General features: G+C 46.8%; 1 non-coding gene and 1 pseudogene across 1 annotated transcript; one reads left to right on the forward strand and one right to left on the reverse strand.

Annotated features, from left to right (window-relative positions):
* Positions 1–1,556: 1,556 nt before the first annotated feature.
* LOC136465728 (nicotianamine synthase 9-like) lies at positions 1,557–2,612 on the reverse strand (annotated as a pseudogene).
* A 10,663-nt stretch (positions 2,613–13,275) lies between these two features.
* On the forward strand, positions 13,276–13,380 carry LOC136468169 (small nucleolar RNA R71). Its single transcript, XR_010761706.1, has one exon. It is a non-coding gene; the product is annotated as a small nucleolar RNA R71 (small nucleolar RNA).
* Positions 13,381–23,378: the final 9,998 nt, after the last annotated feature.

Genomic DNA, 23,378 nt, shown 5'->3' on the forward strand with positions numbered 1-23,378 from the left:
GTAAGCGGGCATAAACCACATATAGACTTAGAACCTGTTTGGTCCAGGAGTCACGACCACAACTCATCACGCCTCAAGCTAGTCATAGTTTTTTAAGGCATGTGTTTGATTTACTGCTGCAATTATAAACTTATTTTCTTAACCAAACTTTGCTACAAGTGGCTATGATTTTGCTTGCCACATTTTTTATAGCAGCCACAGTTTGACTAAGGTTAAACGTGGTATGTTAGCTGGCTTGCATCTCCAGAGACAAGCTATGTGTCGTGATGTCTGACGAGTGGGTGCTGCAGGGACCTGGTCTCTTGGTGGTACCTGAAGCTTATCCGTGCATGCACAAGGTCGTGGACATTTAATTATTAGTTTGGGGCGAATCTTTTTTCTTTTTGAAATGTAACCTACATGAAATACATTAGTCATTACGTATAGTATAATATGGCTTCGGCTCCGGCTGGCAGCTTCTGCGGGGGAGTCGTTTTCTGGTGAGCAATAGAGGAGCGGAAGCTGCAAACAATGGGTCCTCCTCATGTGCTTTACTCCTTCGTAGGAGCTCTTGAGGAAGAGCCCTGCCATCTTTAAAAAAAAGTAATCTACAATAACTCACCCCGAAAAGTTAAATATGGCCGATCCTACAAATCGACTGGCGAACACGGCAATTCAATGTAACTTGGCACATGTCGTGACTTGTCAAATATGGTGGTCATCCATGCATTGTTTGGCTTGGCCTTCCATGGCTAAAATTGGATTAAACATAGAAAGACATTGCTTATGCCGATGTAGGCAATGGGTGTCATTCCTTGGTCCCGGGAGACCCAAGAGGAGAGAGGGGAAATGGATCTCTAAAATTTGAACTTAAGCTTTTTTAAATCTATACTAGGAAACAATGAACTAGTCTAGGATGATGTGTACTTTATGTTTTCCGGTGTGCTGTTTCTACCCAAACCCACACAGTTTTCCAATCTCGGGGTAACCGTAACAACTAGCCTGTGCTAATTTAGGAAAGGTAAAATCGACACTAGACAAGCATAATGTGAAAGCTTAAATGCGAAAAGTAAAGGGCAAGTCAAAATAGGGAAAACTTCCAGAGACGAGGATGTTCATGTGGTACCGGTTGCTAACTCAAGTCCTAGTCCATGTTGAAACTCTACCTAGCACGCTTATAGTCGCCAAGCCTTCTCCTGGTCATAGTATTGAGCTTGCCACAAGGCTTGCATAACCAAGGCAAATAATACAAGCCAAAAAAGGCTCATCACTGCCACTCGTCTCTCCCAGTCACCTTGCCGCTGTCCATTACAAAGCTTCCCACCAAGAAGGGGATTTCCTCATCCCCACACACCAAGTTTATGCCCTTCCACACCAAGATTGGAGGGTCGACATCACCAGAAGACTCCGTAGTGGCTCACCAAGATTATAAGGGTACAATAACTCAATCACTTAAGCCCTCAAGATACAGAGCCCAACTCTCACAGAGATGAGTTCTAAACTCTATCCCTATGCCCTGGATGTGTGATCAGTATACACTTGTATTGTGGATGGGGTATTCCAATAGAGACAATTCCTTATTTGACACCAGACAAATGACTCATTCCTTCTTTGGCCCTCGAAATTTTTTTCTTCCTTATTTGACACTGACTCCGACTTTCGTTCCCAAATTGACACTCTGTTCGATTTTCCATCCAACCACCGTTAAGTTCCCTGCGAAAAGACGATTTTGCCCATGCTCCACACCCTTCTCCCTCCTCTCCTCTCCTTCTCCCTCTCCCAGCGACGGCGTGCGCGTCGACGGCGGGGACAAGCTTGCGCGCGATGATGACGGAGTTGATCACCTCCCCCTCCGGGTGGTGCACGGCGAGCACGTCGAAGCCACCCCGGCGGATCTCCTTGGGGTCCACGACGGGTACAGGAACCCGCGCGCGCCGTGCGCGCTCCGCACCACCAACGCGGCGCCGGGGGTCATGTGCTTCCCGAGGTGCTCCACCACGCGGGCCTTCTCCTCGGCGGCCATGCCCACAAGCGCCGCCAGGAAGACGACGTCGTATCCGGCCAGGTCCCTAGTGACGTCGGCCGCGTCGGAGGTGCGGAACGCCATACGCGCAGCGAGCGCGGCGTCGGCGCTCACGAGGCGGCGCGTCCGGTCGTTGGCATCCCCGCAGATGTCGTAGTTGTCGAAGGCGGCGGCGGGGAGGTGGCACGCCGCGAGCACGAGGGAGCTGAGCGAGAGCGGGCCGGAGCCGACGAAGGCGACGCGTGCCCGGGACGTGGTGCGCCAGCAGGCCGTGCTCCAGCTGGCTCAGCAGCAGGTAGTTGCTGAAGTAGGGGAAGAGCGTCAGGTGGTCCAGCGGGTTGTCGAAGGTCGCCAGCGGGTCGGAGTAGTGCGCCTCCAGCAGGGCCTCGGCGTCGGCACAGAGGCGGATGAACGACGCGCGCATGCGCTGCAGCTCCGGGGCCAGGTGCTCCACGTCCACCGTGCTGCGCGGGATGCAGGCCGTCACGAGGTCGGTGAAGAGCGCGTTCACCTCCAGCGACAGGCTCAGCGACGGCAGCTTCGCGATGGCGGCGGCCAGGCCGGAGATCTTGTGCACCAGCGCCGCCTCGGCCTCCTCCGACGAGTCCATGCCACCGGGCTCGCCTTGTCCTTCCCGGCGAGTCACCTCCGTGCGCCAGGCCCATGCGCGTCCAGGCACCGGCGGTGCTCGCCCGAGCGTCGTCGGCAGGCGCAGACCGCCGAGGAGTCGCAGGGAGGCGCGGCCGCCTAGGAGGGAAGCTCCGGCGTGGCTGCAGGGGGAGGCTCCAGTGTGGAGGAGAGGAGGGAGAAGGGGAGGAAAGAAGGGAGAAGGGTGGTGGGACCCACATGGACAACATTGTCTTTTCGCAGGGCATTTGACGGTTCCACGACGGGAATTCCAACGGAATGTTAATTTGGGAACGAAAGTTGAAGTCAGTGTCAAATAAGGAAGAAAAAAATTTCGAGGGCCAAGAAAGGAATATGTCATTTGTCTGGTGTCAAATAAGGAATTATCTCGTTCCAATACTTGCACTAGCTTCTCCTAGTCTTAGGGAATTGCAACAACCTCCAAATACTTTGTGAAATTAATTATATATAGCCCTTCCATCTCAAATAGCCATTGGAAACAAGATGCAACTTTTCTATGTGGACGATTCACTACTTATATTTTGGTCACTATCTGATCGTCACGTGCCTTCTCACAGTTGAACTAGCTGTTGGCTAGAAATAATCCGAGGCTTCCTCTATTGCTCAAGTTCACCACCGTCAGACCGTCCGGTTCCTTGATTTGGATTGTCTCTTGTCTTTATACTGCATCGGATAGTCCATTGGTTCTTCCTTCGCCATCCGTCCGATGGTCCGATGAATGTAGCTTCATAGTTGTTGACACTCAAAAATGTGTCAAGCGGCGCAACAGAATAATGAACGAAACGCGCGGAGAACATGGCGAGCCGTGACGAGCCGCAGCCAGTCGGTTTAGTCGACTCTTGCAGTCGGCTTAGCCGACCCAGTCACCCCCAGTCTGCTAAGCCGACTCACTTTCACCGGCCAGCCGGGCAGACCCAGTCACCCCCAGTCGGCTTAGCCGACTGCTAGAGTCGGCTAAGCCGACTCACTTCACCGGCCAGCCAGGCACCTGCCCGAACCCGCAAAAGTCGGCTTAGCCGACATGTCGCTAAGCCGATTCGTCCTGGATTCCGAGTCAAGTTGGTTTCCAAATTAATTTTTGGTATGTTTTTGACGTAGAAAACTTGGAGAACGCATCTTGGAGATATTTTCTACTGGGATAAGACCACCCTCTATATATATGAGAGGATCATGGCCGATTGAGCTCCCATCTATCCAATCGTAAAAAAAAACACATCTATCAACTCCTTTCACCCCTTTTACTCCTTCAATCCCTCCTGCTATTTGGCACGTCTCCTGGAGAGATTTATTGGCTTCCTAGGCGGCCTTGCTGGTCCTAAGAGATCATCCACATGCTCCTCCCCGGCGGGTCTTCCCGGGAGAAGTTCGGGAGTTTTTCAGCCAAGAACGGGCTCTACATCGGCCTTATCGGTCTCTAGATCGGTTTAGTCGGTTACGCTGCGTTCTTGCTGCGTTGCAGGTTGATCTACATTCTCTTTTGGCATCCAAGGCCCTGTTGGTGTGTTGGCTTGGAGTCATCTTCAACGTCAACATACTTTTTGGCGACTCCGTTGGGAAAAGCAAAGCGATCCAAGATTCAATCTACTAGCAACATGGAAGGCAACGACGGTGTTGCCTCGGACAAGGGGGACAAGACGAACCCCTTCAATGAAGGTAACATGGTGCTTCATCAATCCATAGATGAGCTTCGAGATGAGTTACGCTAGAAGCTTCAGGCCAAGCTCGATGTTGATGTCAAGGCTTTCTTAGAGAGTTGCACTAAGAATCGGCACGACAAGGTCACTCAATTCCGTGATCCCGCCTACGGCGATGCTACAGTGTCCGCATCTTCAGGTGCCGAGGAGAAGGGCGACGGAAAAGCTAAGTATGATGAGGAGGTAAATACCGATTCTTATCCTACCCATACTAATTTTGCTCAGATGTTGATAGATGAGAGGAATCTGCATCATAATAATCTTTAGCATCTCCCTAATTTACTTCAAGCACGTATGGATAAGTTAGAGGGCAAGACAACTGATTGTGATCAATCGAGTGCCGTGCACCAACCTCAATTCAGTATGCCTTTAATTTTTTATGAAAATCAAACTTCTCATGCATCTGCTAGCCAATTTCAATCGGCCCCTTTGGCGTCTGAAACTGATAAGGACAATCAACATGGTGCTAGCACATCCACACGTACAACTGCTGGTGCACAAAGTTCGGGTTGTGCTCTTTGAACCGATTATGGAGCATCAGCAAATGGAACTTCGACGGGGCACACAGTTTTACCAAACCCACGGAAGTCACCTAGTCAAATTCGTACATTTAATGTTTCTCCTAATGCTCCTAGTACCGATTTTGATATGCTTTGAATCGGTTTAAGGAAGAATTATCTAAATCTCTCGAGAGTAGCTTAGGTGTACAATTTAAATCTAATAGGAATACATATCAAAAGCCGTATCCTTCTACTTATGATTTCATGAAAGCATCTGATGGGTGGAGGGTACTTGATTTTCAGAAATTTAGTGGTGATGATAGTAAATCAACTATGGAGCATATTAGCATGTTTCTTGCACAATTGGGTGAAGCTAGTGCTTATGATTTTATGAAAGTTTGTAATTTTCTATTATCTCTTACTAGCACAGCTTTTGCATGGTTTACTTCGTTACCATCTTGTTCTATTGGTTCATGGGCTGAACTAGAAGAAAATTTTCATAATCATTTTTAAAATGGTGCTCATGAAATCAGATTGTCTCACCTTGCATCGGTTCGTTAAGGGCGTGGTGAGCTTGTCCTTGATTTCTTCAAATGATTTAGAAAGATTAAGAATCGATGTTTTTCATTTGATGATTTCTGAAAGAGACTTAACTGATTTATGCTTTGTTGGTTTACATCCTAGCATTAAAGAGAAACTTGAGCATTATGAGTTTCACAATGTTAATCAAGTTATTCAAAAGGCCGTTTCAATTGAATCACGCCTTAAAGAGTCTCATGATGCTTACAAGTCACATCGTCAGGGTGTTCATGTTATTGATGATTATTCTGACTGTGCTGATGATGATAACAAAGAGTCCTTAGCTACTGAAACTAAATGGCCAATAGAGAATAAATCGTTTACTTGTCCTTCTCTCAAGCCGATTCATAAAAATCGAAATGAGGAAGTTAAATTTACTTTTGATTTCTCTAAATATGACCAAATCTTTGATGAATTGCTTAAAATCAGTTATATTAGAATTAATTATACGTTGTCTTCTGCTGATGAGTTGAAGAGACAGGCTTATTGCAAAAATCATAAGGCTTTTTCTCATGCCACTAATGATTGTAATATTTTTTGTTGGCAGGTCCAATCAGCCCTTAATGAGGGACGATTGAGTCTTACTGAGATGCAAGTTGATATGTCCCCTTTTCCCATATATATGGCCAAAGTAGGGTCACCTGCTATTTTGATTCATCCAGAGCAAGCCGATAAAGCTCAAGGCAAAAATGTGATTATCGACGAATCACGTGTTGCACCAAATGTCAAAAAGAATTCGGGGCGCAAGGTGGTGCTTGAAAAGGATGATGATGGCAAGAACAATCTCAAGATCACCGCAATATTTGAGAAGACAGTGGTGGTATGAGACAGCGGTGGCACAGCAGAGGCCGGCTAGGCCGACTCCACTAGTTGGCCACGCCGACTCCAACATGCAGTAGAGCCAGTTGGCTCAGCCGACCTAGGGGTCCGCTTAGCCGACTCCACTCCCAGCTCAGCCAAGTCGGCTAAGCCAACTGCCCTAGTCGGCTTAGCCGACTCCCCTGGTTCTAGCAGCCCCGAATCCTCTGGTGTTCGTGTTTTGCGCACATTTGTTCCGCAACGGATGGAGATTGGCACCTAGAAGACCAATGAAAAGAAGAACTAGAGAGAGTTCGTGAAGAAGCAATGCACCTTTGATAGGCTTATGACTAAGTACAAGCAACAAAAAATGCCGATTCCTAGAATCGGCCATTTAAAAAAAGAGGGTCTACTCTGCATAAGCGAGAAGATGATAAAACTAAGCAATTAGCGGTGGTGCAACCAGCAGCTCCACCTTAGAGAGTTTCTCCTTGTGTATCTCGCTAGGGTCCTGTAACGACCCAGGTTTTCGAAGAACCCAAAAATCACAACTTAATTTTTTTTTCAAGTAAACCCATGCATGGTGAGTGTGCATACTAGGAAACCACCTTCATAGTTGCACAAGTAGAGCCCAAGATAGAATGTTTGAGCATATGCATTTGAATTAACAATATGAGTTGCTTCTTTTTGGATTTATGCTTGTTAATAAAATTGTGACCAACTTATTTTAATTCAACTTGTTGTGTGTGCTTCCAACGCTCTAGCCCAAATCTGAACCTTAGTGGACCTAGTGGCCCCACCCATACTTGCATACAAGCATTGGGTACACATATACTAGTATAGGAACCCTAAAAATAGATTTCAAAAATAGAAAAGGAATATAAAAGGAGGGAAAAAGGAAAAGCAGGAAGCGGTCCAGCGCCACCAGCAGGCCCAGCCACGCAGCCGCAGCAGCCCATGTCGCGGCCCCGCTCGCGCACCCACGCCCGCGAAGCAGCAGCGGCCCAACCAGCCTAGCAGTCGCGCCTCGCCCCTTCCCCTCCATGCTGCTACTGCCAGGCAGGACCCCGCTATCATCCCCCACCCTGGCTCCCTCCTTAGCTTTTGCAAAATAGAGCAGGCGCCGGTTGGGAATATTCGGGCGTCGCTCTCCTAGAGCCGTTTGCCTCCGAGCCGTTGGACGCGCACCCATGGATGGATACCACGTCCATGATCCACGGCTCACCAACCTGTCCCAGCTAGATCTGCGCCGTGCTGACGTCACCGCCGAGGCCCCGGCCCGCTGACGCCACCCCGTCCTCCTTTTTGACCGTCGGTGATCGAAAATGGAGTGTGCCAAAGCCTCCCATGCTCCCCGCCGAACCCTAGACCCTAGCCTTGAGGCCCCATCTACCCTACACGTGCCCCTCCACTTTCATCCACCGTCCGTCGTGCTCACCATAGCCGAGCGTGGCTATATAAGCCGAGACCCAGTGCCCTAGCCCTCCTAACCACCCCGCTGGCACTATATGGCCTCACTCGTCCCACGCCAAGCCATGAGAAGGGAGGAGGAAGAGGGAGCACCGGAGCCGCCGGAATGCCGTCAGAGCCGAGGACGACGCCGATCGTCTTCGTCGCTGACACGGGTCTGTCGGCACTACTTCACCTCGTCACAGCCACAACTTGCCTACGCACCGCTAGCCTACCACCCCGTGCCCCACAGTGAGCCCCGCTGGTTCCTCTACTCGCCGTCGCCATGTCCACTGACGTGGTCTCCCTACTTGAGGGGCCCAAAGGCCACGCCTTTGGCCACCATGGAACACAACGCACCCACGCGCACCTTCACGAGCACTCATGTGGCCATGCCGAGCCTTGGATGCTCAGGAACACCGGCGTACACATGTGCACCGAGCGCGCTCGCCATGGCCAGAGCACGGGCATGGTGGAGCCTTTCCACCCGTACTTGGACGATGGAGGTAGAAAGCCATCTCGGCAAGGGACACACCTCGCGCTAGCTGGTTGTCAGAGAAGAGTCCCAGGAGCCGCTGGCCACCCCGCCATGCCAGAGCCACCATGTTCCCTCGCCGATGTCATGTCAAAGGTGATTTTGTGGATGCTGGCCGCCTCGAAGCTCGGGGATGAGCCGATGATGTTCGTCGTGTCACCGTACGCCTAGCCACCTAGATTGGTTGACCGTCTAGAACTCCCTAGACCCTAGTTTGCCGTCGTGGGCACACCATGGCAGCACCGTCGCGTTCTCCCCCTTTGGAGGGCCAAAGGCTAGACCTTTTGCCATTTTGTCGCGCTGTATAACACCATAAATCTTTGCTTTTCAAAAGTAGGATTTAAATTGATTTAATTCAATTAGTTGATTTACTTTCTTAGGCAAATATTAATGATTTATAAGAATCCTAAAATGAAATGTAAGGTAGAAACCTTGAAATGTTGTATTCATGCTGCTCCACATTTTTCGTTGTTTGCTCTAAGTGTGCTTAGGCTTTGTCTAAAATGAAAATAAGTGAAAACCCTAATTAAAATCTGGCCTTAAAAATTAATAAAGCTTTTCTTTTTCTTTTCTTTTTCCCTTTGGTTTTTGGCCCATAGCGGCAGCATTAGCGCAGCGGCCCAGTAGCGGCCCGCTCCCTTCCCTGCTCGCATGGGCCGGCCAGCTGTTGACATTTCCTAGCATCACTCTTTACTAAGTTGTCATCCCTAGCATGATGCTAGAAATGTGTTATTGTTAATTATTGAGAACACTTGTAAATTTATATATATACTAAGTAATCCGCAAGCGTATAGATAATGTACAATTGTAGCATTTCACCCGGGAGTATACCGAGTATCGTTATTTATATTTTATCCACAGGGAGGAGCTATGGAGTTGTGTTAGCATAGAGATATTGACAAATATATATATACTTCTGATAAATCACTCTCATGCTTGGCAGGGGTAAGTCAAGGGATAAATATATAATAAGTGTAAGGTAATAATGGTATTCCAGAGATAGAAATAGAGACTCATAAAATGTAGTACGGCTAAGCAGGAGATTCGTTAAGAGCAAAAGATTCCTAAGTCATTCCTTGTTTACTAAGTCTTTTGTACACCCAAGTATATACACTCTCATCTATAGTATAACTAGCTTTGGATCTATGCATAAGGAACATTACTAAGGAAGATAAGAACAGAGCCTATCTCCCTTCGCAACCACGTTCTACTTACTCTACAAACGGAGAGTGGACTACAAAGGACTGAATGGGAGTGTCACATCCACGATCTATCATATGACCTAGAGTGCAGAATGCATCCACATGCAATATCTAAGCACCATGCTTACATAATGTCGACCACTTAAGTCACTCGAGTACTGAGCTAAGAGCTTTACGAACATATGCATAAATTCATCATCAATCGTACATAACATTATCAAGCATATAACTAGAGCAAACTCGAAACATAATGAATAGCAACATAAAGAATTTAAACCCCTAGGGGATCTCTAGTGTTTTGGTGAATTTGTGTTTTCAGCAGGGTTATTTTAGAGAACCATCAAGGCGGATCAAAACGTCAAATAAAATCACGCTTATCCATGGCAAAACCAACTCAAGAAGGTTCCAGAGGACTCCAGAAGCCACATCACCGAAGCAGAGGACGAGTCGGATCTCCATCGCCTTAAGGATTGCATCTACGCCGTTTATTCAAGTCGGTTTGATCCAATGGCTCATGTTGGATGCTCTGGCCTATATAACCAGCCCCTGTCCCCCCTCCAGAGCACGCTGCCATTAGTCAAGTTTAGAACAGAAATTAGGATTTCCACAGAGAAGAGAGTAGAGCTCCAATTCTTCAAGTTTCTAGTATAGGCTAGCGAGCAAGGTTCAAGTAGAGTGTGGGCTACTGCTCAGGATTCCAAATCTGCCGTCTAGAGACTGGTATAGCCATTGTGCCACTTCAATATTATATTGCTATTTATTATGTTCCTAGTTTGCTCTAGTTATATGCTTGATATAGTTATGATTGATGATGAATTTATGCATATGTTCGCAAAGCTCTTAGCTCAGTACTCGAGTGAGTTAAGTGGTCGACATTATGTAAGCATGGTGCTTAGATATTGTTTGCCAACGGATGCATTCAGCACTCTGGGTCATGTGGTAGATCGCGGATGTGACACTCCCGTTGAGTCCTTTATAGTCCACTCCCCATTTGTAGAGTAAGTAGAATACGGTTGCGAAAGGAGACATGCTTTGTTCTTGATCTTCCTTAGTAATGTTCCTTATGCATAGATCCAAAGTTCGTTATACTATAGATGAGAGTGTCTATACTTGGATGTACAAAAGACCTAGTAAATAAGGAATAACCTAGGAATCTTTTGCTCTTAACGAATCTCCTACTTAGCCGTACTATATTTTATGAGTCTCTATTTCTATCTCTGGAATACCATTTATACCTTACACTTATCATTTATTTATCCCTTGACGTACCCCTGCCATAGCATGAGAGTGATTTTTATCATAAGTATATATATATTTGTCAATATCTCTATGCCAGCACAACTAACTCCTCCCTGTGGATAAAATATAAATAATGATATCTAGTATACTTCCGGGTGAAATGCTACAATGGTATATTATCTGTGCACTTGCGGATACTTTAATATATATATAATTTTCCTCTATGTTTTCAAGTGTCATTTATAATTACCAACAATGCATTTCTGGCATCATGCTAGGGATGACAACTTAGTAAAGAGTGATGCTAAGAAATGTCAACACTCTCTCTTTCTCAAGATTTTAGCACTACTTTCACACCCAAACTTCCTCACTCTTTCTTACTCCAACACTGCTTCTACCAAGGAAAATTCAACTACGAAATTTAGAATTGGAATTTCGAACTCAGGAGCTGCATTGCAGTTATGGGTGAGGCCGAGAGCAAGCAGGAGAAGTGGGATCTATAGGCGGCGCAGCAATAGGCCGATAGGCCGGCCCCACACCTTGGCCAAATGGCCTCTCCAATTTCCTGATCTTCTTTACTTCATGGTTAAGCAAGGTGAGTGCTCCTTTTGGTGGATATGTGCAGAGATATGATCAGTAGTGGTGGAGAGTGGAAAGAGGTGATAGTGGTGGTTATGGAGGTGATGGAAGTGATAGGTGGTGGTTGAGTGGGTACCATGAGCCTATATTTTTACCGTATACATACTTATATATATATATATGGAATGCAAAAATATTTTATGATACTATGAAATATAACAAGATGAATGATGGTATTTTTAAATTTTTATGCCTCCACGGTAAATATTTCATACGGGTTTTTACTCCGTAAAAATTATTTACATGGGTCTTAAGTTTTTATAATGCCATGATGAGAATTTTTTCATGATGCAGGTGTTGAAAAGTAAATATGCTAGGATAAAATGATTAATGTAGTATGAAATAGTAAATATGGATAACTACCAAGTTACCTCCCGGCGAGGGTTCGGAATTTTAAGTCCACCGAACCAGACTTCTCAGTTTGAGTTTATTCTTCAGGTGCGTCAGTAGGTCTCGAAGATGGAGACCTTGATACTCGCTTCTCATGCCATTCCAGATTGGAGCATTGTTCCTATCTTGGCTTGAAAGCGAACCACTCTTCCTTTCCATTAATATGAAATTTAATCTCTCCAACTCTGACATCAATATGAGCATTTGTAGTGCTCAGGAAGGGTCTCCCAAGAATGAGGGGTGTCTTCATGTCTTCCTGCATGTCAAGTACTACAAAATCTATGGGAACAAAAAAGTTTCGTATTTTAACCAAAATGTTTTCAACGATTCCTGTAGGGTAGCGGACCGATTGGTCGGCTTGTTGCAAGCACATTGATGTTGGCGTGAGGGTTGAATAGTTGAGCTTGTCGAAGACTTTTTTGGGCATGAGACTGACACTTCCTCCAAGATCGCATAACGCATTCTCAAAGTTCTGGCTCCCGATTGAACAGTCGATAGTGGGGCATCCTGGATCCTTCTTCTTGACAGGTGAAGTGTTTAGGATGATCGCACTATACTCCTCCATTAACTTGATTACCTCAGTGGAAGGCAATGGTCTTTTGTTGTTGAGGATGTATCTGAGATACTTCGCGTAGGTAGGTACCTACATGGCATCTAGCAATAGAATATTGATATATAACTTTTGAATTACCTCTACGAATTTACCAAACTGTTCATCCATTTTGGCTTTTCAATTTCTACGTGGAAATAGTAGGAGGGTCATGTCATGAAAATCTTGTTGTAACTCTCACTCTTGTGGCCCAACTTTTTCAACTTCATCGGTTCTCTTCTCCTCTTCCTGCACTACCACTGGTGTCTTACATGTCCTTACCAGATATGGTGGATCACGAGTAGACTTACAACCTCTTATGGTTATGGCGTTTACCTTCTCAAGGTTAGTGGTAAACAGCAGAGCAGCAACCAACTGGGCTAATTGAGATTCTATATTTTTATTATAGCTAAGTTGGTCTTTTATAGCAGAAGAAAAACTATCCATTTTAGTATTTATGCTTTCTAGGACCTTATCATTAAAAGCAAGCTTCTTAGAAATATCCTCATTAATCCTAGCTTGTTCTAAGATCCGGTCTCTCAAGGATGGTTGTTTAGGAGTATTATAGTAATTACCTGGGTACTTACCTTGGTAAGTCGATCGTTGTTATTGATTCCACCCTTGTCTCTGTTATTGTGGAGCAGAATTATTGATGATATTTGCATCCTCCTGATATTCTACCCCAAGTATTCTCCACATACATTTTGGGAATTAAAGGCATCTTGAATAGCCTAACGATCTTTCTTATAATTGGTTCGTTGTTCAAGCCAACTCAGCAGTATGTGCATCTTGGTTGATAGTGCACACACCATTTCTAGTACTTCTTCGCTCTTATTGCATTACTGAATATTGCATTGAGACCAGCCTTGATTAGAGGCTATCTTTTCCATAAGAGTTTCAACTTTTCTAAGGGTGAGTAACATAAATGATCCTCCAACAGTGGCATTGAGTTGTTCATGGGCTTTCTGAGTTAATCCATGGTAAAAGTTTTGCATAAACAACCAATCTTCCAGCCCAAGATGAGCAATCTGAAATATATTCTTGGAAATGTTCCCATGCTTCTGGAATGGTTTTTCCCTTCTGCTGTTGGAAATTAGAAATCTTTCCTCTTAAGGCATTGGTCTTTGCCCACAGGGAAGAACTTTTCTAGCAAGGCCTTTGAACACCTTGCCCAAGTGTTGATGTGATCTTTGTTGATGTAGAACCACTATTTCGCTCTTCCCACTAGTGAGAATGGAAACAGGCGGAGTAGTATGATGTCTTGAGCAACGTCCTTGATGATGACCGTGCTGCTAATCTCCAGAAAATTCTAAAGGTGAGCACTAGCATCTTCTTGTGCCTTTTCACTGAATGGGGTAGCTTGCATCATGTTGATGAGGCTTGGCTTGAGCTCAAACTCAAGGTTGTTGGTTCTGAGTGTTGGTCCAGTGCGGATGTTCTTAGTTCTTGGAGCAGATAATTCACACAAAGTTTTGTCAGCCATAGCTCAGAAACTGGTGTTGAGCTTTCTCTGAATTAGGTTGATTTGATTCTGATAGGAAGTTGTTGGTGAATCACAACTAAGTCTGCAATACCCTGTATAAGATATGAACGAAGACAAACAAGGGTAAGCCTGCTAAAGCAGAGGTTATGATTTTATCAATAAGTATTTATTTATCAATTCTCTATAGCCATGTGCCCCTCCCCGGCAATGGCGCAATAAATGCTTGTTGACATTTCTTAGCATCACTCTTTACTAAGTTGTCATCTCTAGCATGATGCCAGAAATGCGTTATTGTTAATTATTGAGAACACTTGTAAATTTATATATATACTAAGTAATCCGCAAGCGCACAGATAATGTACCATTGTAGCATTTCACCCGTGAGTATACTGAGTATCGTTATTTATATTTTATCCACAGGGAGGAGTTACAGAGTTGTGTTGGCATAGAGATATTGACAAATATATATATATACTTATGATAAAATCACTCTCACGCTATGGCAGGGGTAAGTCAAGGGATAAATATATAATAAGTGTAAGGTAATAATGGTATTCCAGAGATTGAAATAGAGACTCATAAAATATAGTATGACTAAGCAGGAGATTCGTTAAGAGAAAAAGATTCCTAAGTCATTCCTTATTTACTAAGTCTTTTGTACACCCAAGTATATACACTCTCATCTATAGTATAACGAACTTGGGATCTATGCATAAGGAACATTACTAAGGAAGATCAAGAACAGAGCTTGTCTCCCTTCGCAACTGCGTTCTACTTACTCTACAAACGGGGAGTGGACTACAAAGAACTCAATGGGAGTGTCACATCCATGATCTACCACATGACCCAGTGTGCAGAATGCATCTGCAGACAAACAATATCTAAGCACCATACTTACATAATGTCGACCACTTAACTCACTCGAGTACTGAGCTAAGAGCTTTGCAAACATATGCATAAATTCATCATCAGTCATAACTATATCAAGCATATAACTACAGCAAACTAGAAACATAATAAATAGCAATATAATATTGAAGTAGCACAAAGTCATAAATATAGAGATACAATGGCTATACCAGTCTCCAGACGGCAGATCTAGAATCCTGAGCAGTAGCCCACACTCTACTTGAACCTTGCTAGGTAGGCTATACTAGAAACTTGAAGAATTGGAGCTCTACTCTCTTCTCTCTAGAAACCCTAATTTCAGGTCCGATCTTGACTTATGGTATTGTGCTCTACAGGGGGGGCAGGGGCTGGTTATATTGGCCGGAGCGTCCAACTTGAGCCCTTGGTTCAAACCAACTTGAATAAACAGTGTAGATGCAATCCTTAAGGTGGTGTAGAACTGATGTAGCAACGGGGCTGACAGGTGGGACCCCTAGGGCTAGGCCCCACCTGTCAACCTCTCGTCCTCTGCTTCAGTGACATGGCTTCTGGAGTTCTCTAGAACCTTCTGGAGTATGTTTTGCCATGGATAAGCGTGATTTTATTTGACGTTTTGATCCACCTTGACGGTTTTCTGAAATAACCCTGCTAAAAACACAGATTCACCAAAACTTGTGGAAATTGTTAGTTTAAACCCCATAAGTCAATGTTGGTAGTCATTTTCATGCATTATTTCAAGTTATATTGAAGTTTATAATGTATGATAACTACCATCAACACCAGCCCACCAGCGTGGCCCAGCAACAGCTGTAGCAGTGCCACAGCGCACCAGCCACCCGTCCCCTACCGCTGACCACCCGGACTCGCTTGCCAGCCATCGCAGCGTAGCAGCAGCGCAGCCGCGCCCCCTCCTAGGCTCGGTCACTGACCAGTGGGGCCCGCCTGCCCATGGGGCCCATGCTGCAGTGTTGTCTCCTTCATCGAGATGGACACGAGCTCGTCCGTGTGCCCCCACTCCTGTTTTCATGCCGCACATGAACCAAGGTTCGCTGGCCGTCCATGCCCTATAAAGCGGATGCGCTAGCCTCCTCCATCACCTTTCGCAACCCTAGCAGCCCTTGAGCCTGCTCGCCCAAACCCTACATTGACCTCTAGTCACTGAGATTGCCGCCGCCATCGTTCTCTACGCCTCATCGTCATTAGTCAATGGTGAGCCGCCCGATGAGCTTCACGTGGAAGAGAGGAACGCGCCGGTGCTCTTTGCGCGTTCCCTCTCCCTCTCTTTTGGCAGCGCCGCCTCACCGTAGTTGCGCCACCACCGCAGAGCCGCGCCGCCGCGTGAGCTACCACCTCCAGCCGCTTCCCGCCGTGGCCAAGACATGTACCATATTTGTCGTGCCACACGCTGTGCGCCCGTGCCCTCGCCTCACTTCGCCATGCCCCACAGCGCTGTCGCCTCATGCTCGCCACCGCAGGCAACGGCGCCTCCGCCGTGAAACACGTCGTCGCTGCCCCTTGGTCCACCGTGGACCGGTGGACTTGGTTCATAGGGCCAGTCCACCAGACCCGGCCAGCCGCAACCCACCGCATGGCCATCAACACAGCCGCCGACAATCAACATCGACGGTTTTACAAAAAAGCCCCTGCCTTTTCCCTAAATCAACCCGCGGTCCTACTTAGTTCAAAACAAATTAGATTTAAGCCCTAGTTTTTGCAGTTTAAGCCCCGAAGCCGTTGGTATTAGCAGATTTAGTCCAAAATGCTTTTAAGTTTTGGTTTTAATTATTTTCAATGCAAAAATAGTTCAGGTTAATCACAGAATTGCCATCAATAGCTTAATTAGGCCATAACTTTCACGTTTTAACTCTGATTTAGGTGGTTCTTGTTCCTATAGTTTTGTCTCGATGCGTTGATTAATTTTGTGACCTTGCTTACCATTATTGTTTGTGTTGGTTTACTATTTCTAATTATTGCCTGTTTGCTTGCATGTATTGCTCCTGTGTGTGATGATTGTTGCATTTAGAGAACGAGACATTTGTGAAGGAATAGGAGCAGGACCCCGAGGAGTTTGAGTAGCCCGAGTTTGGACAAGGCCATGGAACCTAAATAATGGATATTAAGTTGTGGTTGTCTAGGTTCCATGGCTATGGGGACGGCTACCGGCGCCTAGGCCGAACCTTATGGGTTGCACTCTATTAGCTGGAACCTGTGAAAAGTCTCGTGAAACCCTACCTGCTCACCTCGGTAGTGTTTTGGGGAGTCATGACTCTGGGCAAATGGGAATCATGACTTGAAGTGAAAGTGTACACCTCTATAGAGTTAAAACTGATATATCAGCCGTGCTCTCGGTCACGTGTGGCCCAGACTCTCACATGATAAGAACTTGACTCACTTGGACAGTGGAGGTGGTTTATGGATTGAGGTGGCTACCAAGTGTTTTGGTAGGATGGCTATCCCGTGGTCTTATTGGGGTTGCTACCCTGGGTTTCTATTTGAGGTTGCTACCTCGATGATATTAATTAATTATAATGATGATGGTTAATAATATTGTTAATTCTACTCCATTTAATTAAGGGTTGGGATATTCTACTCATAGTAGTAACAGGTTGTTCTAATAAAACTTACCAACAAAAAATATGTACCTACAGTCAAACCATGTCAGCCATCCTTTTGTATAAGCCTTGCATGTCATTACTTTCCATCTATACTTGCTAAGTTTGACATGGACTCACCCTTGCTATAATCACAAATAAAGGGTGCTCGGACGATCAAGATTGGGACGCGGACTTCCCAAAAGATTTACCTGGTTGTTTGGCTCGTGTGTCTCCTGCTGTCAACCTTCCTGAGGCGAGGTGGATCCACTACATCGACATCGTCATTTATTTGTTTCCGCTAGAACTTTGATGAAAGACTTGTAATAATGATACTCTTGTACTCGTTTACGCATTAATGTATGTACACTGTGTTTTGTACCATTGATGATGTCATTGCATGTGTGTAATTTGAGATCCTAGCACACATGTGATACGCACCTGGATTGCTCTCTCAAATCTAGGTGTGACACGCTACACACGCGCACACATGCACACAAGCCAAGGCATGGCCTTGCCGAGCCACTGGTGCTCGAGAAATGCCGACGCTGCTGCGATGTGCCTGCTGTGCTCACCACGGCTAGACTCCACCATGGTGTAGCCCGTTCTAGTCACCTTGAGCTTATAGAGGTTAGGAGACCACCATGGTGAGTTTTGCCTCACCGAGGGACACGCTCTTCACCAGAGGGTTGAAGGAGAGGAGCCCAGGAGCCGCTGGTCACATTCTACCTCATCGGAGCCTCTCGCCTCCCATGTCGCTGCCGTGTTCCTATCGCCTCTAGCCGCCTCATGAGTTGAGGAAGGGCTGATGATGGCCGTCGTCGTGCCATGAACCCAATCGTCTAGATGGTTGAACCTAGGACCTACCGTACCCCCTAGTTTCCCCATAGCCAGGAGCTCGACGGAGCTCTGCTGTGTCTGCCACCTCACCGCGGACTCCGCCATGGACTATGGTCACTGGCGCCGCCACCCACGACCTCTCTATGATCCTAATCACATGGAAGTGGGTGCCTTTTTTGCCCTGATCATGCCACCTAGGGGCACCGCCATGACCACCGTTGCGGCCTCCATGCCTAGCGCTGTCTCAACTAGTGTTGAGGAGCCACAGGCCATAGCCCTTACCTTCAACTGCCTCACCAGAGTGGTAGGAGCACTCAAGAGAGCCACAACCGCCGTGCTAAGCGCATGCCCGCGTGTCCTGCACGTCGCCATCGAGCCACCGAGGCCACCGTGCCGCCGAGCACCGCTGCTGGACTCATCGGTGGCTAAGAAGCCACTTTCAAGCCCCCACCATGGTCACCGAACTATAGGAAGCCGCTAGGAGGGTGTAGGAGCCCCATCGAGCCACTGCCTAGTGCCACCAACTAGCCTCACCGCCGGTGAGCCATGCAGTGCACGTGCCCGCCTTGGAGACGCTTGGTGCGCTCGGTGCACCGTGAGCCAGGAGAGGGAGAGGAAGGGGCAGACGTGGTCCACCAAAGACCCTGCCTGTGGTCCATGGACCCTTGCTGTGCCATCCACCATGAGCCATGCCCAAAGACCGTAGCCCAGCAGGAACCCAAACACGCCACGTGGCCAGCTTCATGAGCGACATGTGTCCGGGCCGGCCCGACCTAGACCAGCCCAACCCGGCCCAAAATCCAGCCAACTAAGGCCCAGTCCAAGCCCGAGCAGCATTGACCGTTGATCGGTCAATGAAGACCATTGACCGACCTCACTTGTTAGTGACTGAGCCACCTCACCCAATCAGAACACGCCACGTGTCATCACCTAATTAACTCAACACTTTTTCTTTTTCAAAAAATGGAATAAACTTAGAAAATTCACATAAAATTCATTCGACTTCAGAAAAATATGAAACCAGTGTCCCAATTTTTCTAAAAATGAGCTCTACGACATAGGCTTATGTTTGAGTGTATTTGAATCATTTGATTTTCTGTTGCTTCTTTGTGATCTTCTATAGAAGTCGCTTATCGTGGCTATATGTCTCGTTTTACAGCCCCGGAGGAGCAGAAACCTAAGGAGGATGACTATGACTACATAGAGGGGTTGGGAGATGACTTGCCTAGAGGTGCCATGTCCCACCCAACCTAGTAGAATCTTATTAGACATGCAACAATGTAGCTGCTAGTGCTTTACTTTTATGCAAATGATCTATGATAGGTTGCATGGTAGAATTGCTTGGAAGCCATTACCTTGACGCAACCTTTACCCCTACACACCCGTTGTTAGGATAGGCGCTCACATACTACTTACTACTTGCTTTCACTACGCATTATATCTGTGATGTGATGCTTGGTGGAGGATTATTTGTGACTGGCTAAGGCACTTGGTGCCGATAATATGGTAGTAATGTGATGACAACCCGGGAAGATCTTGGCATGCGTCATGGGTGCGTGGTGAGGGTTGAGTCGACCGAATAGGATCAACAATGAGCTGTTGAGCGAGTCTTGCTAGTGTGTGACCTGAGCACTCCTTGAGAGTTGTACCTGTGGTGGGTACAAGTTTGAGGTATAGACTTTGGGGAGGATTGTTCTTCATGGGATGAATCCCCGGAGTAGAGGTGCTATTGAAGCATAGGGTGTCAGCCCCCCCTTTTGTGAACATGTCTTATTCGGTCATCCTATGGACTTATACCTTCTAGGAACCAGTTCATAGGAATCCTTGCACCCCATCCGCTCCTCTCTAGGGAGGAGATGGTTGTGGACTAATCTGGGTGATGCCACTACTGCTAGGTTGTAAGTTGATAGTGTGGGGGTGTGGATGTTGGATATCCAAACCCTTCTAGGTGCGTATTACCACTTGTGGGGCCTGGTATTTATGTTTCACCGTCTCAGCGTGCCTCAGGGCTGAGTGGTAGGATGGTATCGTTCCAGACTAGAAAGCAGCCAGAATCAACATAGACAATGACAGTTGTCGATGATGGAAGATCTTATGGTAGTGTAAACCTCTACAGAGTGTATGGTTGATCGATCGATACATATGCCATCTTTTCGGCTATGGACCTTTCCTATGTTACTGCTTCACTTGACTAGAGAGAGGAGTCCTTTCTTCTTCTCCCCCCTGGGTTTGTTGTTGGTTTCTAGCTTTGGCTGTTGAGGCAAGGCATGAGAGGGAGTTGTCCTTGCCGACTAGAGAGTGTGAGTGTGGTGAGATGTGTGTGATGGGATGGGTGAATGTGTGGATGAGATGGGTTAAAACTTGATGAATTATTATAACACTTTGATTATACTCGCATAGGAAATCATAGCCATAATTAGGTCTTTTGCTCTACCCTTGCATTCCACTTACCACAAAGCAAACACAAAGCATAAGGTGGGAGCCAGTGGCTAGTACTTCGTACTAATAATTGTTTGGCAGGTCCTGAGTCTAGGTACAACTGCCAAGGAGATGGTTGGGAGGATTAGAGGTCTTTTCCTTCGCTCAAGTTTGGTTCAGAAGATGAAGTCTATGCCTGCTACCGTTCTACCTAATGCTGTTCCAGATGTTGTGTGCTCTGAGTGATTTCACCAAGTGGAGATGTAATAATGAGTAAACCTTACTATTTGTACTCTATAAGACAGGTATTTGATGTATGACTATGATATCGATTGTTATTCATAATGTGATGGAATGATCATCTAGGACTATCATGTTATGTTTCATATCTTTGGATTTTCCCTTCGTGGAAAATCAAGATCGTTTTAGGTCCCCTGATTCCACTTCCTGTTATGCCACAATGGGGTCCCTATGGAGTTTGGGTGCTGTATCCTTCGGCGGCGCCTGTGCCTAACCAACAAAGGTGGGTTGAGCCTACTAGTCAAGTCCCAAAAGCCTCTGTATTTTGTTGATTGAACGATGGTCAATCTAGCTCCGGCGGTGCAAGTCAAGATCACGAAATCACCTCTAGGACTTTGACTCCACAAGAATAAGGAAAGGCACTAATGCAGCAAATTTATGTGCCTAAGAAGGTTGAGGTTCCCGTCATTCTCCCTTCAAGAGCTAGGCCTCAATAGGTGATTATAATAGGCTCTGTGGAAGCTTCTATCACTAATTATGATGGGCTGATTGTAATTGAAGAAATTCTAGCACCTAAGTAAGATGAAGCTCCTAAAGATGTCGCTAGAATTGAAGAGAAGAAGCACGTCGAAGGAGATTCTAAGTACTGACAACCCATATGGTGTCCTCATGGGTTGAATAAGACTCAATGGCGCAAATTGTAGCATGCTCAGCATAAGCAACAGAAGAGAGAGAGGCTTGCTAAGATGGAGGGTCAAATCTTTAATCCCATACGTGCTGAAATCCTTTCGAGAGATAAGAATGCCACAGCCGCTGCTGGCTAGTCGGCTCATCTTACTTTAGAGTTGGCTAAGCCGACTCCTGTGCTGAGACAGTCAGCTAAGCTGACTCCTGAGTCGGCTGAGCCGACTACACCTACCCCTGTCACCCTAGAGGCTCTAGAGTCGGCTGATCTGACTCCCCCTGCTGTTGCTGGTCTAGAAAGCCCAGAGTCTGCTAAGCAGATTTTAGAGTCGGTGAAGGGTCGAGATGGCGACTAGAGGGGGGGGGGGTTAATAGTCTTTTCTAAAACTTAATCGCGTCGGCTAACCAATACAAATGCGGAATTAAAACTATCGGTCTAGCCAAGACTATACCCCACTATATATGTTCACTAGCCCCTTGCAAAGATAACAATTATGCAATAAAGGTGCCGGGCTAGCTAGAGCTCTCCTAAACAATTCTAGGAGCAAGGTTACACAAACCTATACCACTAGTACTTTTAAGCAATGAGGGAGCTCCTACACATGCTAGTAAGCAAAAGCACAAAGCTAACTAAGCTCACTAGCAATGCTCAATAACAAGGCAACCAATGCCTAATTAGAGAGCGCAAATACTTAGCTACACAAACTAAGCAATGTGACTAACAAGGTTACTAAAACCAAATTAGCCACGCAAGGGAGCTACTTCTATGCTACACAAGCAAGAAGGTAATTAGCAAGCTACACAAGCTATCTAATTACAAGAGCAACTACACAAGCTTAATATGTATAAAAGTAATTGCAAGCTTGTGTAATGGGGATGCAAACCAACGGGAAGAACAAGGTTGACACGATGATTTTTCTCCCGAGGTTCACGTGTTTGCCAACACGCTAGTCCCCGTTGTGTCGACCGCTCACTTGGTGGTTCGGCAGCTAATTAGCATCACCCGCTAAGCCCGCACGTCGGGCACTGCAAGAACCTACCCCGGAAGTGAGGGTAGCTCAATGACACGCTTTACTAGAGTTGCTCTTCGTGGCTCCCGCGGGGCGAGCACAATGCCCCTCACAAGCACTTCTCCGGAGCGCCGCACAAGCTTCTTGCGGGCTTCCACGGAGACCACCACCAAGCCGTCTAGGAGGTGGCAACCTCCAAGAGTAACAAGCACCACCGGCTTGCAACTCGATCACCTAGTGCCACTCGATGCAACCTCACGATGCAATCGCACTAGAATCGCTCACTCACACAATCGAATGATCACTATCAAGTATGTGTGTGATGGAGGGCTCCCAAGCACTCACAAGCATGGACACTAAGTCCCTTGAGGTGCTCAGCCCTAGCCATGGCCAAAGGCCACTTCTATTTATAGCCCCAAGGGCTAAACTAGCCGTTACCCCTTCACTGGGCAACGGTCGGGCCGACCGGACGCTCCAGTCGTGTTGACCAGACGCCGGACCTCAGCGTCCGGTCGCCCGCAGACGGCCACGTGTCCTGGTTCCAACGGTCACTTGACCTGACCGGATGCAGTAGCTTCAACTGACCAGACGCTGAACCCCCAGCGTCCGGTCGTTTCCAGTAAGGTACCGACCTCGACCGGACGCGTCTGGTCACACTTGATCGGACGCAGCCAGCGTCCGGTCACACTCCTGCTTCTGCGTCATCGTACGTCAGCCTGACTGGACATAGCCTGCCAGCATCCGGTGCTTTTAGACCCAGCGTCCGGTCAGTTGACCGACGCCAGCGTCTTCGCGATCAGCTCATTTTTACTTCTAACTTCTTCACCCTTGCTCCAATGTGCTAACCACAAGAATTTGCATCCGGCGCAATAGAAAATAGGCATTCCATTTTCCCGAAAGCGCCGAATCCATCTCAACCCTGCAAACACCACCTCCTTTGTAAATGTGCCAACACCACCA

This window comes from Miscanthus floridulus, chromosome 7 (assembly GCF_019320115.1).
Source record: "Miscanthus floridulus cultivar M001 chromosome 7, ASM1932011v1, whole genome shotgun sequence".
NCBI classification, from domain to species: Eukaryota; Viridiplantae; Streptophyta; class Magnoliopsida; order Poales; family Poaceae; genus Miscanthus; species Miscanthus floridulus.